Source organism: Crocuta crocuta, unplaced genomic scaffold (assembly GCF_008692635.1).
Source record: "Crocuta crocuta isolate KB4526 unplaced genomic scaffold, BGI_CrCroc_1.0 scaffold81, whole genome shotgun sequence".
NCBI classification, from domain to species: Eukaryota; Metazoa; Chordata; class Mammalia; order Carnivora; family Hyaenidae; genus Crocuta; species Crocuta crocuta.
Window position 1 is genome coordinate 1,165,110 of NW_027527808.1, and position 12,662 is coordinate 1,177,771.

At 35.4% G+C, this 12,662-nt stretch overlaps 1 protein-coding gene across 1 annotated transcript in view; it reads left to right on the forward strand.

Moving 5' to 3' along the window:
• The window catches only part of PKIA (cAMP-dependent protein kinase inhibitor alpha), a 94,551-nt gene that overhangs the window by 51,926 nt on the left and 29,963 nt on the right, over positions 1-12,662 (forward strand). Inside the window, exon 2 of the mRNA XM_077774245.1 lies at positions 7,675-7,803. The gene's annotated coding sequence lies outside the window, so the exon portion shown is untranslated. The remainder of the gene's footprint in view (positions 1-7,674; positions 7,804-12,662) is intronic.

Below are 12,662 nucleotides of genomic sequence, written 5' to 3' on the forward strand. Positions count from 1 at the left end.
AGTATAGAAATTAAGAAAACCACTTAAAATTGCTAGCCATTCCTTTCTACTTTTCTCATTTTTATTCACTTATCTTCACAGAAATGGAAACAAATGAGTCTGTAGGTACATCCGCCAATTTCTTAAATCCTCTATTTTTCACATTATGAAACTGCACTGATATGAATGCTTCCAGAGCTCTTCAGTTACTGAATTATACTTTGACTGTCTGTAATAAGTATCTTATATAAGTATAAAATTTGAACTCAACTTATGGAAGCCTTTTAATTTCTTAGTTCTAAAGTGATAGATCCTTAGTGCAGCTTTATGATTAACAATTATTTGCATAGTCAGGAGTTCCTAAATTATTGATGGATACCTAGCAGTACTCCTGCCATTTCTCAGAAGTTCCCTATTTCTTTCTCTCTCTCTCTCTCTCTCTCTCTCTCTCTTTCCCCATCTCCCTCTCTCCTCTCTCTTTCTGATGCACGCACACACACGTACGTATTGTGATAAGAGCATAGGCTCTGGCATCATAAAATCTAAAGTTCTAATTGCAGTTTTGCTGTTTCTGGGCCATTTCATTTTAGGTGAGTAACTTAATCTGTGAGTCTTTTTGTTTTTATCTATAAAATGAAGATTCCATTTATAACAGACAATCCTCAAAACAACCCAATCATTTTAGAGTTTCTTTTACAGTCAGATACAAAGCAGACACTCAATATATGGCTGGAATTTTTATTATTTTTTTTACTATTTAGGTTTTGCTTTTCCCTGAGTCTGTGAGCCCATATAATGAAATATAATTTCCAGTAAATTGAGTACCAGTTGTTATCAGCAAAGATTTTAACTGAATTGATTATTTTTCACTGCAACCCAGATTAGTTTTCTGCCTTTTTTTTTTTGTCTTATGTAGGTGTTCAGTGAAGATTCATTTAATAGATAATTCAATGAGTAAATGAGTACATGGACTAATGATTAAATGCTACTTCTTGAGAAAATAGAACAAATATAACACAGTGAAAAAGGTGAGAAAGGGGTTCATGGGGGAAAAAAATGGCAAACTCACTTTTGTACCCAGTGTCAGAGTAGGAAGAACTGCGCTGTTTTCAAAACCACAAAGGAGAATTTGTTAAATAACATACCTTAACTGTTTCTAAGAGTTTAGCAGAAAATTCCCCGATGAGTTTTGTATTTCACACCAATAAAAATAATCTGAGGTTAGCCATATTAGAGATAGAATCACATTAAGTGACATTATGTACTCTAAATTTCACTGTACTTTAGACATTGCTTACAATCAATGTTTATGATAATCTCTGCCCTCTGAAGTAGAATCATGACCATGGTACATATTAGTCATATAAAATATCAAGCACTGAAAAGAATTCAGCATTTAAAGACAATTTGCTTTGATTTATGCAGTGGTTCTTCTATAAAGAAAATACCAATAATCATTGCTTATTGAATTGGAATTATAGATCTTTTCAGACTTAGTTTTTTCTTTAACATCAACATTGATGAAAGTGAAGAAAATTTGCATATTTACTAAGAAATACGGTCACATAATTATAAAACAAGAAAATAACTTTTTTTCATAGACTTTATTTTTTTAGAACAGTTTTTACAGAAGAATTGAGAAGATGGTATAGTGTTTCCATAAACACACCCATTTTCCTCTATTACTAACCACTCATCTTAGTAAGTTACATTTGTTATACTTGATTAACAAACAGTGATACATTATCATTTACTAAGGTCCACACTTCAGTCAGGTTTCTTTAGTTTTTTCTTAATGTCCTTTTTCTGTTCCAGGATTCTTTCCAAGATAACACATTACATTCAGTTGTCATATCTCCTTGGGCTCTTCTTGGTTTTGATAGTTTCTTAGACTTTCCTGGTTTTGATGACCTTGACAATTTTGAGTAGTATAAATCGTTTTTTTGTACAATACCACTAATGGCATTTGTTTGATCCATTTCTCATGTAAGATAGGGATTATGTATTTGTGTGTAGGGGGGAGGTGGGGAAGAACATAGAGTAAGAGTGCCATTTTGCCAGATCACATCAAGGGTACATACTATCAACATGAATTATGACTGCAGAGGGTAACCTTGATCACCTGATTGAGGTAGTGTTTTTCAGGTAAATTTATTCTTTTCCCCAATTCCATATTGTACATGTTGGAAGAAAGTCATTATGCTCAGCCTACAACTAAGGAGTGAGGAGTTATGCTAAAGGTGGAGTATCTACATAAACTATTTGGAATTCTGTACTGGAGATTGATCTGTTCTCCCCCCGTTCTTCCTTCTCTCTCTTAATTATGTATTCAATTATTCATTTTTATTAGTAAGAACTCATGGATTTTTATTTTATACTTTGGGTTATACTGTAATGCTACTTTATCGCTCAAATTGTTCTGGCTGTGGCCAATCTGAACTTTTACAGTTGGCCCTTGTGTGACTTTGCTATGTCCCCATCCATATAAGTCTGCATTTTTTAGTACTTCATTTTTTTTGCTGAAAGAGGGTCTAGGCTCATCTTGTATATTCACTTTCCCAGTCTGAGAATCAGTCATTTTTCCAAGAAGCCCTAGATCCTTTTATTGGAGAATGGTACTAGACACTAAGATCTGGGGGGAGATGTGCTCATTACTACTAGAGTGTCATTGCTTTTAGGTCTGGCTGAGCAAAGAGAAAGATGTATGTATACTAGCCATGTATATACACATCTATAAACATTTCTATACATAATCATGTGTGTTAATATTAAGTGAAACATGAATGTATAAAAAAGTTTCCAACTCTAATCTATTTTTGCCTCATTCCTTGCTTAGTTTTAAATTTCAAATCCAACAAAACACTTGACTTTTAAAAGTGTGAAAATCTGTATTTTCAACATCAGACATGCGCTTCAAACAGGATAGAATAGCCCATTTCTCCCAGGTCCTCACACTTAAAATTAAAACCCTGAACACAGCATAAAAATCAAGCATAGGAAGCTACTGAAAGATGGAAATAAGAAGGTGGTCTTAGTAGGGACCTTTGGACTTGAGGAATGACATGGCGATGACTTCTCTGTTTCCTATTGCTCCCCATATATCCTGCAGAGGGTACTGCAGGAGCCTCTGATCCATTACCACCAACAGAACAAGAGCCAAAAAAAAAAAAAAAGTGTCAAGAAAAACCTGTTCTCCTGAGGCAAAGTATGAGGAAAGGGGTTGCTAACAACAGAAAACCATTTTGGCAATACATACACTCCTCAAGCCAAATACCAACGGAAAAGTTGCATCTACCACCTATGCTTCCTGGTTTTAGTGGTACCAAGTGAGGACCAGATCTTCCATACTACTCCACTGCTGCTCTCCAAAAGCAGGCAGCACTCTGATTCTCTTTCCAGGGTTATTTCAGTGTGGTCCAGCAGTGAGCTGAACCTCAACCCCTATCCATCAGCAAAGAGACTTAAGAAGGTGGTACCTGACAGGGCTAGTTATCACTGGACTGCCCTCACACAGATTTAGGGTCCATTTTGGGAACTTACCCTCCACCTCTACTTGAAATCAATAGTACAGGATATTGCAAGTTGAAGCTAATAGTCACCCTACTTTACCCTGTCACCTGGTGTCAGTGAGATCCAGTAGGGTGCTGAGTGCCCATTTTCTTCCTGAAGCAATAAGATAGAATGAGGTGGCACAAAGCAGGGCTGGTTGCCAGTTCTCTTCCCACCCTGGTGTCAGCAGAGCTGAGCCTTTACCCACAACCAGCATCAATGGAAAGAGATGGTGTGAAGAAAGACAATTAACACCTCCTTTCCACCTCCCCTAATGTCAGGGAACCTGCTTCAGAGCTGAAACTCCATCCCATTTACAGGCAACATGGTGATATGAATGGTCCTACTTTGGGGTTGTGGGGACAGGTATCAGCAGGGCAACAGGAGAGCTGAATTTCTATCACATCTGTCTGCAGTGAAACAATATGAATCAGTACCCACTTTTGCTGGAGTATTGTCGACAGGGCCAAGTGGAAAGCTGTACCTACCTATTCCCACCCCCCAGTCTTCATGTCACACCTCAATATAGGGGTCTTACTGCTTAAAATAATAATAATAAGATTAAATAAGATTTAGATTCATATAATACTCAAAATGTTGAAATAAAATTGAAAATTACTCATCAGGCCAAGACCAGGAAATCACAAAACAAATGAGAAAATACAAACAACATGCACCAACATCAAGATAAATAAGATGTTGGAATTATCTAAAAAGGATTTTAAGTAAGCTATCATGTAAATGTTTCAATAAGCAATTATGTATTCCTTGAAATAAATGGGGGAAAAACAGAATATAAGCAAAGAACTGGAAATTATACCAATAAAAACAAATGAAAATAACAAAACTGGAAAAATAATAACCAAAATAAAAATCTTGTTAGATAGGCTTTAGAGTGGAGATGACAAAGCATAGAATCATGCACTTGAAAATAGATCAATATAATTAATCAGATCTGAGAAACAGAGAGAAAACCAGACTGGGAGATGGAGGTGAAGAAGCAAAAGAATCTGTAGAACAATAACAAAAGAGCTAACTAACATTCAGGGCGCATGGTGGCTTAGTTGATTAAGCGTCTAACTTCGGCTCAGGTCATGATTTCCCAGTTTGGGGTTCAAGCTGCATGTGGGCTCTGTGCTGCCAGCCCAGAGCCTGGAGCCTACCCATGATTTCTGTGTCTCCCTCTCTTTCTGCCCCTCCCCTGCTCGTTCTCTCTCTCTCTCTCTCTAGCTCTCTCAAAAATAAATAAACATTAAAAAAGGGCTTACATTCATATTACCAAAGTCCCAGAATGAAACAAGAGCAAGTAGGACTGACGGTATTCAAAGAAATAATGACTAAGAAGTACCCAAATTTGTAAAGACATAAATTTGAAGATTCAAGAACCTGAGAAACTGCAAATAGGATAAACACAAAGACATCCATGGCAAGACACATCGTAATTAAACTTACAAAAAATAAAGACAAAAAAAAAATCTTGAAAGCAGACAAGGAAAAACAATGCATTACTTACAGAGAAACATCAGTTCCAATGACAGAATATTTCTAATCTGAAACTTGGAGCCAGAACATTGGCATAACATTTTTCAGGTACTGAAAGAAATGTCAGTCACAAATTCAGATATGCTATATTTACTTTCTTGTTTGATTTATATTAATGGATTACTAACTAATCTTTCTATATCCAGAATTGCCATCACCCTTGCCCAACAATCCAGCCACTGAAACAAAAAACAGGCAAATTTTTCTTACAAAAACATCTGATCATGTTATATAAATCAACTTTTCTCTCTTCTAACTTTAATTTTCCAGTTAAAATCCTTCAGTAGATTTACATCTTCCTTAGGATAAAATCTCACATTTTAACTGTAATAGTCTGTTTGCACTGCTATAACAAAATACTACACAGTGGGTGGCTTATGAACACAGAATTTTTTTTTTTCCTCTCATACTTCTGGGGGCTGGAAGTCCAAAATCAGGGCAGCATGGTTGTTTGAGGCTCTTTTCTGGGTTACAGATTTTTCATTGTATAAAGTGGCAGAAAGTGGTAGAGAGTTCTTTTACAAAATCACTAATCCCATTCAAAAGGGCTCCCCCTTCATGACCATATCACCCCCAAAGGCCCCACCCACTAATACCTTTACATTTGAGGACTAGGATTTCAACATATGAATTTGGGGAGAACACAACATTCATACCATGGCATTACTACATGGGCCATTCATGATCTGACTTCTAACTCTCTCTCCCTTTTCTTTTCTTATACTCCAGTGAGTACTCCTTATACTGATTGTATATGTAATTCCTTTGTGGCCTAATCCTTAAATATTCTTTTTCTTGCTACCATGAATTTCTCTTCTCTTTGCCTCAAAAATTCACCCCTCATTCATGATACATATCCATCTCACATATTGCCTTCTACAATAAACTGTGGTGATACTTCTCATATACCACTGTCCACAGCATGAATTAAGGCTCTTCTGTATCTTCTATAACATGCTGTAATAATATGTATTATAATTATGGATTTACTTACCTGGATGTCCTAATGCATTGCATTCCAGATAGTAAGATAATGCTTTTAATAATGGTAACACTGGTGTCTAGTATACCTATGGCATATTTTAGGTGTTCAGTAAATGTTTGTTGAATGAATGAATGATCAACTTGAAATCTTAATCATTTAACTTTAAAAATATCAAAGATACCCAGTTTTCCAAAAAGACTGGGGACTTAGGATCTTAGACTTGATTTAATAAAGGACATTGTTGATATATTAGTGCTTAAAACCATTAGCCCAAGAACTTAAGTTTTCCACTTGGACTTTTAAGCTAGTCATTAATACCCCCATCCCCACTGTATCAGATGCTGTCAGTGCTCTTCTTCTGTCTCCCCAGCACTCATCATTGCAGTAAAGATGGACAGAATCATGCTGTCACCTGCAATTATCTACCCTGTGCAGGCCAGAAGTGTCTAAGAGTTCATGTATCTGGGTGTAGCTTTCAACCAAAGACACTACTGGGGTAACTCTGAATCACTCTCTGTAGCCTCACAGAACTCCCCTGAAGGACTGAGCAGGTCTCCCAGGAGTAATCTGTTGAGTAAAGCACCACCACTGGATTCCTCCCATGCCTCTATTCTCAGCTCCCACTCCACTTCTGAGTTTCCTGGGACTACCTCCCAGATAAACAGTTTGCTTTCAAATTCTCTTTCAAGTTCTGCTTCAATGAAATTCAGTCTCAAACAATTTATAGCCTCCTAATGATTCCCTAGTCCTTGCAGAGCCATCACTGTAAAAGTACCAAGGCATGTCACTCTTCCTAGATCCTAATATAAAGATAGGAAAGAACATGACTTTGAAGAGAAAAATGATTTATATAAGAATAGTCAATGGATAAAGGGAAGGTAAGAAAGATAGTACCATTTGTTTTCCATTAATGATGCTTTGGAATTTATCAGCAGATGGTCTGTAACAGGTGTGACTATAACTTGTGGAGATTACTTCCTCAGCCACTGAGAAAACTGCTATTATTATTATGGAAGCACAGCTTTAGGATTTTATTGCTTCACTTGTAGCCTTTTCTTTTATCCTAATATCTCTTTTTCTAAATCACTGACTAGCAGCCAATAGATTTATTCTCTCCCCACCACCTCATCACAAGAAAAGACGTGTGTGCTACCCTGAGACACACTCTTATATATCCATCAGTGTTTGAAAAGAAGAGTTGATGGTGCATGTGTGCAGTGAATATTATACATTAAAGTTCTCTTTGAAATATACTTCTGTATGTTCCTATGTTTATGAATAATTTAGTCAAATTAATAATTTACTAAAGATCTATGTGAAGACTGAAGGAAGGAAGTAAATTTTAAAGAGACAGAAAACTTGTCTTTTTTGCCTTTTGTGTTGTAATGAACAAAAGATAACCGGACTTTTTTTTTTTTTTCTTGCTTGGCTTGAAGGCCCAAATTACAACCTAAACTCTTGTCATGTTTACTTGTGACTTTTCAAACTTATAAACTGGAATTCCCTTAAGTTATTATACTGCTTAGGAGCCCTAGGTTTGGACATTTACTTAAAATTAAAAAAAACTGAGATCTCTAAATACAAATAAATGTTGCTTTCTCTTGCTGTCTCCATTTCAGTTTCCTGAGTTTCTGGAAGGCCTGGTTTCCCCAAAGGAGCAGTTTCTGGTAGAAGTCTGAAGGTCTGATCCAAGAAAAAACAAAATCAAGTATAGCCAATGAATTAAGGACAAGAAGGTTTCCAATCAGGTAGGAATGCTTAGTCTCACATTCAACCACCTCAGAAAAAGTATGCTGATGGCCTGATACGATAGACCCTACTTGGAATACGGTGAATATATAACACACAAGGAAGCTGTTTGCAATTCCCTAGATGGTTATGGTGTTTATCAGAGAGTACCTTGGAGAAAAATGAATACAATAACAGTATGATGCTTTTTTCCATTTTTAGCTCATTGTTGCCTAGTACATACAGTGATCTTGGTGACTGGTTTAATCCTAGGAGGTTAGTCAAGTGGAGCAGCAGATTAATCTTTTTGTTACTTTCTCCTAAGACAAATCATATTCTAGGTTGTCTTCATGATCTTCTAGTTGCTTATCAAAATTAAGGGCTATGATGACAACAAGTCTAAGTCAGGAGCAGCTGCAGTCAATGGTGTGAAGAAATCAGCTTGGTTCTTGTTGGGCACATCTAGTTTTGGTCTTGGCAGAAAGTAAGTGCACATAGGGAGTTAAAAGGGAGGAAAATGGGGCATGGGAAAGGGGCCCTCATTTACCTATGCATGTCAAAATTGCACTAACCATTTTATTTTTCATTAGCAATTTGAGATTAAAACTTAAAGCAAAATGAATAACAAAGACATCTCATTGTATGGCAAGACTAAAGACAGTAGTGACATCAAAATCAGGGCCTATTCATCTCATTAGCAGTTATATATTCAGCATTTACCACACCATTTGATCCGTACTCAGTACTTAATATAACATCCATGTTGAATGACTTATGGATGAATTAATGAGAAAAGTTAACGTGTTAGAAAATGTGTTTTATCCTTCTATTTCCTTATGTGTTGACTTATGTATTCTCAGGATCCAGTAGTGTAACTGACACTTTGCATATAAGCAATAAAATTTGTTGCAAGAAAGAATGAGTCTCCATGATTCTAAGGATAATTATAAGACCAACAAAGACCCCATATTTGTGAAGGTCTATGACTAAAGTATCCATGAGGTGAAAACCTAGATCTCACACTACTGGTATGGCTAGAATTTATCTAGTTAGTATAGTTGACACACAATGTTACATTCGTTTTAGGTGTACAGCATAGTAATTCCACATCTCTCACCTATGCTCACCACAAGTGTAGCTATCATCAGTCACCATACAACACTATTACAATATCCTTGACAATATTCCCCATGCTGTGCTTTTTATCCCTGATTTACTCATTGTATAACTGGAAGCCTGTATCTCCCACTCCCCTTCACCCATTTTTCCCATTCCTCTACCCCCATTCCCTCTGGTAACTGTCATTTTGTTCTTTGTATTTATAGTTTTGATTCTGGTTATTTCTTATTTATTAAACTTTTTTAGATTCCATGTATGAGTGAAATCATATGGTATTTGTCTCTATCAATCTGACTGATTTCTTTTTTTTTTTTAAAGGTATTACCTTTATACAGTTTTTTTTTAATATTTTTATTTATTTCTAGGAGAGAGAGAGAGCGAGACAGCGTGAGCAGGGGAGGGTCAGAGAGAGAGGGAGATACAGACTCTGAAATAGGCTCCAGGCTCTGAGCTGGCAGTCAGCACAGAGCCCGATGCGGGGCTCGAACCCACGAACCGCGAGATCATGACCTAAGCGAAAGTCGGACGCTTAATCGACTAAGCCACCCAGGCGCCCCCAATCTGACTGATTTCACTTAACATACCACCATCTAGACCCATCCATTTTGTGTCAAATAGCATGATCTTATCCTTTTTGATGATTGTGTAATATTCCTGTGCACGTGTGTGTGTGTGTGTGTGTGTGTGTGTGTGTGTATATACCATATCTTTCTTATTCATTCATCTGTTGATGGATACTTAAGTTGCTTCCATAGCTTGATTATTGTAAATAATGCTGCAATAGACATAGGGTGCATATCTTTTCAAATTAGTGTTTCTGTTTTTGCTTTTTAAATAAATACCCAGTAGTGGAATTATTGGATGGTATGGTATTTCTATTTTTAACTTTTTAAGGAAACTCCATACTGTTTTCCATTGTGGCTGTACCAATTTACATTCCCACCAACACTTAACAAGGGTTCCTTTTTTTCCACATACTCACCAACACTTGTTATTTCTTGTCTTTGATTTTAGTTATTCCAACAGGTGTAAGGTGATAGCTCATTTTGGTTTTAATTTACATTTCCCTGATTATGACATTGAGCATCTTTTCATATATCTGTTGTCCATCTGTATGTCTTCTTTGGAAAAATGTCTATTTAGTCCTCTGCCAGTTTTTTGATTGGACTGTTTTTTGGGTGTTTTTGTTTTTTTGTTTTTGTTTTTGTTTTAGTATTGGGTTAAACAAGTTCTTTATATTTGGATATTAACCCCTTATTGGATATATCATTTCCAAATATCTTCTCCATTCAGTAGGCTGCCTATTTGTTTTATTAATGGTTTCCTTCATCATGCACATCATGCAAAACCTTTTTATTTTGATGTAGTTCCAAGAGTTTATTTATGCTTTTGTTCCCTTGCCTAAGGAAACATATCTAGAAAAATGTTGCTGCAGCTGATGTCAATGAAATTACTGCCTCTCTTATAGGATTTTTACAGTTTCAGATCTCACATTTAGGTCTGTAATCCATTTTGAGTTTATTTTTGTGTATGGTATAAGAAAGTGGTCTGATTTTATTCTTTTGCATGTAGCTGTTCAGTGTTCTCAGCATCATTTATTGAAGAAGACTATCTTTTTCCCATTATATATTCTTGCTCCTTTGTCATAGATTAATTAACCAAATAACTGGGTTTATTTCTGGGCTCTCTCTTCTGTTCCATTGATCTATGTGTCTATTTTTGTGCCAGTACCATTCTGTTTTGATTACTACAGCTTTGTAGAGAATTTATCTAGTTTTAATCATTAACATATCATCCTATTACATTTAGGCATAATACTTACATTAGACATATTATTAAATGACTCAAATATGTACAGAAAATCCCCTGAAAAGTTTCTGTGCCATAATATTTGCAAAACATGATTTCTGAGCATTTTTATAATGACAAAGGTAAGGGCAATTTCAAAATCACTAACTTCTAAAATCGGTATTTATATTTTTCCACAGGTAGGTAGAATAGTCATAGTACCGAGTCAGTGGCTATTTCTCTGTAATCTGCTATTGGTATCTTCTGCATTTCCAAGGGACAAGTAAATTTTAGCATAATGCAGTTTCCATAAAACCGCATGTACTCTCTCTCTCTCTGTCTCTCAGATATGAAGATGAAGTAACCATCTAAAATACCTTGGAACTCATTGCAAAGTAAGAGGAAAGTCACTCGTATTTGATCATTTTATTTTTTTATTAATATAGGATACTCCAGTGTTACTTATTAATAAAATCTAAGTTTCTAGATGGGGAAATAGCTTTGTAATATTTTTGTCTTTGTAAGTACTTATCAATAATGTATCATATTACCTCCCCCGCATCTTTTTTCTGTATTCTCTTGAGGCAGGAGATGTAGTTATCAGTTGTTTTTAATATTCCTTGGCAGCCACAGTACTCGTATCACTTAATTAACGACAATAAATTGTCCCAAAGTATGATGTCTCTTTATGGAAAATAAAGTCCTCATGTGAACAGGGAAAACTTCCATAGCGGAAAGATTTCAACTGTAAAAGATTAATGAGTAAAATATGTATGTTGTGTCAAAGTAGACTCCCTTTTCTATAATTAATGACTAGAGATCATCTTTGGCATATTGGGGATTTAAATTTTAAAAATGCTATTATATAATAATACTTGCAAAAGAATATATTCAAATATATTAAGTTATGAGATATAATTATAAAGTAAACTCCTGAATATGCACCACTAAAACTAAGAACTAGAATAAAAACTGCTGAATCATTTTGCTCTTCCCTGATCCCACATGCCAGCTTTCAACAAAGAAATAACTCTGATAATTGGCTTTATGTTCAACATTCACTTAATTTTTATGTATTTTTTTTTACTATATATACAATTATGCTTATTGACCTTTATAAAATTGATTTCATATTTTATGTAGTCTTCTGTGCTTCCTTATTTTCACTCAACATTATTTTTCTAAGGTTCATCCACGTTGTATTAGTGTACATTAATTTTCACTACTGTATGTCATTGTGAATATAAGAAAATGTTTTTATTTATTACTCTATTGATGCTATTTGGATTGCTTTGGACATATGAACACTGCTTCCATGAACATATATTTTACTGTTTCCTAGTACACATGTTTAAGATTTATTTTAACCATAGTTAAGTAAAAGTAGAATTGCTAAGTCATAGGGAATTAAAATATTCAACTTTAAGGAAAATGACAATATGTTTTCCCAAGTTATGAAATCAATTGGAAGTCCTTTTGTTCTATATCTCATAGTTAGAATGGCCAATCTCATTGGTATAAAATCTCATTTGGTCTTAGTATAAGTCTGCTATTGTTGCCCTAACAAAATCCGACTGAAGGAAGGCTTAAAAGACAGAAATTTCACAGTTTTCACAGTTCTGGAGGTTTGGAGTCCAGTATCAGGGTGTTGGTCAGTTTGGTTTCTCCTGAGTCCTCTTTCTTTGGTTTGCAGATGACTATTACCTTCTCACTGTGTCCTCATTCAGCCTTTTTACTTCGGTCCTTCTTTTCATAAGGACACCAGTCAGATTAGGGCCTCTGTTATGATTCCTTTTAATCATAATTACCTTTTAAAAGGCCATATCTTCAAATACAGCCACAATGGGAGTTTGGACTTCAACATATGAATTTTAGAGACTACAATTCCATCTAAAACAGTTTTAATTTGTGCTTCCTTAATTACCAGTAGGTTTAGAATCCTTTCATTTGTTTGTTACTATGTTTCCTATTC